Consider the following 4,326-nt stretch of genomic DNA (forward strand, 5'->3'; position numbering starts at 1 on the left):
TCCAGTATTTGAAATGTACTACATATTCGATTTATTATTTTCTTATATTGCTGTACATTTAAAACTGTCTAAGTCTATGATGTTCAACAAGAATTTTATAGGCTATGAGTAGCGTTTAAAGTTATCCAATAAGATTATTATTTATGGTTCATCTCATCATTTGTATATGGCTTCTACCATCATTTGTTCCTCACTAACATATAAAGTAAGGAAGCCCTTAAATTTTGACAGAAACTGTGAAGTTAATATCTTAAATCTTCACTCTGCTTCTTTACACAAACACTTTGCAACTTCTCATTAGTAAAGTTTCTATAAACTCTGAAATGTACATACTTAGTAGTATATGACTGCTACCATGAATCTTAAATGCTTTATGGAAATGTTTTACAATCTGCTAAATAGTCTTAATTTTGGCATATATGAGCAAATTCCCACAATTAAACATATTGAAAACATTAAAACTTTTAACAAACCTTAACACTATCTATAGTGTTCATTATGACAGGTTCCTTGTACAGAATAATTGAATTCCTCCCCCTACACATCCGTTGAACAATAAATAACTGGAATTATTTTGTTTTTGACATGTCAATCTTGACTTTATTCTTAAAAGTGTTCTTATGTAAGAAATACATTGTTCTAAAATTTCACGACAATTCTTTTGAATTTAATTTTTGTGGAATTGTCAAGTTTAAGAAAATCAATTACACTTTATATATAAAAAATGTTCTGTGCTCAATTCGGTAGCACATACACTAACATTGGAACAATAAAAAGAAGAATAGCCCCTGACTGAGGATGACACGCAAGTTCGTGAAGCATTCCAGATTTTTAAAAGAACAGATGCTGGAGGGGATGTGGACAGAAAGGAACCTTAATGCATTGTTGTTGGGAGTTTAAACTTGTTCAAAGGCTTTGGAAAGTAGTATGGAGGTTCCTCAAAAGACTACACAGAGCACCCCTAAGACCCAGCAATCTCATTTTGGGCATTCACCCAAATGATCTCAAACAAGACCATACTAAATCTACTAGCAAATCTATGTTCATTGCAGCATTATTTACCATAGCTAAGCTACATAACCAAACCCGATGCCCCACACTAAAGGAATGGATCAAGAAAATGTGTGTGTGTGTGTGTGTGTGTGTGTGTGTATACTGGATTTCTATGCCTCTATCAGAAAGAATGGCATCACCCAGTTTGTTAGGAAATGGAAAGACTTGGAAAAAATTATATTAAGTAAATTAAGCCAGGCCCAAAGAAGTGAAGTAAGCCAGGCCCAAGGAAACATAGATCCCATGCTTTCCTTATTTGCAATAACTAGTATGTGTCTGATACAAGCAGAAAAGTTCAGATAAGTTGATGTTAGGGGAATGAACCCAAAGATAAGTATTCAAATGTTTTTTTTGTTTTTTGTTTTTTTCCTTTCATGCAATTTTTCTAACATATTTATAAGAAGATTTCTATGTTGCTTTGTATGCCCCTCCCCCAAGGTATAACCCATGTTTCACTGCATTTGATGTTGGTATAATTTGCGGAGGGGAAGGGAAAAAAAACCAATTCGTTTAACTAGGGATGCAGGTGGACCCATTGCAACAATTAGATGTACAAGTCATTATGTAAAAAAATGAACTTTACAACTTTGGGGGGAGGAGGACCGGGTGGGGGAAGTGTGGGAGTATGGGAAGGGATGGGAAGGGGAAGCAAAGAGGAGCCAACAATGCTTGATAAGAAATGTACTCATTATCTTGCCCATGTAATTGTAACCCCTCTGTATGCTATTTTCACAATAAAAAAAAGAAGCATAGGTCCTATGGTATCCCTTATTTGCAATAACTAATGTATGTCTGGGATAAACAAAGAAGGTATGGTAAGGCGAAAAAAAGGAGGAGGCAACAATACTTGATAAGAAATGTACTCATTACCTTTTCCAGGTAATTGTAACTCCTCTGTATGATATTTTCACAATTAAAAAAAGAGAAAAGGTCAAAGGCATGTGCATATGACTAGATAAGATGATGTTAAGGTAAATGAACCCCAAGATAGGGACACAAGTGGTTTTTTATTTGTTTCTGTTGTTTCTAATGTATTTATAATGTACGATGTGATTTTTTTATATGTGCATCCCCCACAGTTAAACCCCTGTTTTCACTGTATCTGATGTTGGTGTACCTCCATCTTGTATATACACTTCTCTAATTTGGGTATGGAAAAGGAAAAAAACAAAATGCTTAAATAAGGATACAGTATGACCCATTGCACCAATGTGATGCACAAGACAGTACGTTGAAAAACGAACTTTACAATTTAGGCGGGGTGGGGGCAGGGCAGCGTACTTGTGGAGGTGGGAAGGAAGGGATGGTGGGGGAAAACAAAGGAGAAGGTAACAATGCTTGATAGGAAATGTATTCATTACCTTTTTCATGTAACTGTAACCACTCTGTACAGTACTTTTACAATAAAAAACATAAAAATGTTCTGGGATGGAAGAGAATATTACCCCTATTTTACCCATATAATATCGTTAACAAAGAAATTAATGCAAAACACTGATATGAATATATTTTGAATAAATGTGTGTGTGTGCATGTGTGTGTGTGTGTGTGTGTGTGTGTGTGTGTGTGTGTGTATGTGCGTGCCTGCGCATTTTCATTCTCAGAGTTTGAATTCAGTGCATCAAGGTCTCGCTAGGCTATTCCTCTCTAGGTTGATGAGCTATTATATAAGCTACATCTCCATTCTTGGCTCTTTGCTAGTTCATTAATTAAAAAAATATCTCATGAATATTTTTGTCCTGATTGGCTTCCAACGGTTATCCACAGATCTCCAGTTCCTGAGCAGATACCCGTGTAGACAGGATTACAGGTATGACCAACCAGCACAAGGCTTTCAGAATACTTTAAAAAGTAGAAGAAAATTTACTTCATAGAGGCTTGTTTATCATCTCCAGCTTTTACAGCATTTTGGAGTGATTATATGTGAATTTATTTCATTTTTGGATTCTTAAAAGACAGTAAGTGATGGTATTTAAAAGTTTAACCCTTTTTTTTATCAGTCATGTGGCTTGAACTCTGGGCTTGGGCGCTGTCCCTGCGCCTTTCAGCTGAAGGCAAGTGCTCTACCCCTTGAGCGACAGTGCCACTTTGGCTTTCCTAGTGGTTTATTGGAGATAAGAGTCTCATAGACTTTCCAGCCTGGGCTGGCTTTGAAGTGCAATCCTCGGATCTCAGCTTCCTCTGTAGCCAGGATTATAGGCGTGAGCCACCAGCTACCGGATAATTTTAGTACTTTTTAAAACATATACTGGTACTGTGGAACAGAAGAAATTTGTCACTCTTTAGACCTCAATTTGAGGTCTGAGCATGATAACCCAATGTCACCAACACAGTCTGTGTTGAAGAAAAATGTGACAGAAAACGATTACTGTTGGCAATAATTGCTATGCTATTATTTCTTGGACAACATGAATATTGAATTAAGAGTATAAGGGAATGGAGAGGATTTTACCTACTGTTTTTATTGCTGACTTTTGGAAATTTTGACTCATTTCCTTCCCCACTGTGTGTCTTTGGGCCATGCATTTAGTGCCTTTAATTACAATATTTCCTAACACTAAAATGTTAATAATATTAGAATTATAGCAAATGTTTTCTTAAGAATTAAGAGAAATAAAATGTGAAAAACTTAACGTAAACTTCTAGGAATGAGCTTACAATTACATGGGCAAGATAATGAGTATATTTTTTATCAAGCATTGTTGCCTCCTCTTTGTTTCCTGTTCCCATCCCTTCCCATCTCCCCCAAACCTATCATCCCACCAACCCCCCCCCTCCCGCCAAAGATGTAAAGTTTTTTTTTCAACATAAGGACTTGTACATCTCATTATTGCAATGAGTCCACCTGCATCCCTATTTAAACGATTTGTTTTTTCCCTTCCCCTCCACAAATTATACAAACATCAAATCCAGTGAAAGCATGGGTTATACCATGGGGGATGGACATACAAATCACCAAAAAATTATCTTATAAATGTTCGAAACAATTGCAATAAAGAAAAAAAAATGAATCCTTATCTTGGGGTTCATTTCACCTAACATCAACTTATTTGACCTTTTCTGCTTGTCTCAGATATATACTAGTTATTGCAAATAAGGTAAACCATGGGACCTATGTTTTTTGGGGCCTGGCTTAATTCACTTAATATAATTTTTCCATGTCTTTCCACTTCCTAACAAATGGGGCAATGTCATTCTTTCTCATGGTGGCACAGAATTCCATTGTGTATATATATCACATTTTCTTCATCCTTTCATCTGGGTTTGTTCCAT

General features: G+C 36.0%; 1 non-coding gene across 1 annotated transcript; it reads left to right on the top strand.

Moving 5' to 3' along the window:
* Positions 1-731: 731 nt before the first annotated feature.
* On the top strand, positions 732-833 carry LOC122109895. Its single transcript, XR_006147770.1, has one exon. It is a non-coding gene; the product is annotated as a U6 spliceosomal RNA (small nuclear RNA).
* The last annotated feature ends 3,493 nt before the right edge of the window (positions 834-4,326 follow it).

This window comes from Dipodomys spectabilis, unplaced genomic scaffold, assembly GCF_019054845.1.
Source record: "Dipodomys spectabilis isolate Male_0828 unplaced genomic scaffold, ASM1905484v1 ptg000070l, whole genome shotgun sequence".
NCBI lineage: Eukaryota > Metazoa > Chordata > Mammalia > Rodentia > Heteromyidae > Dipodomys > Dipodomys spectabilis.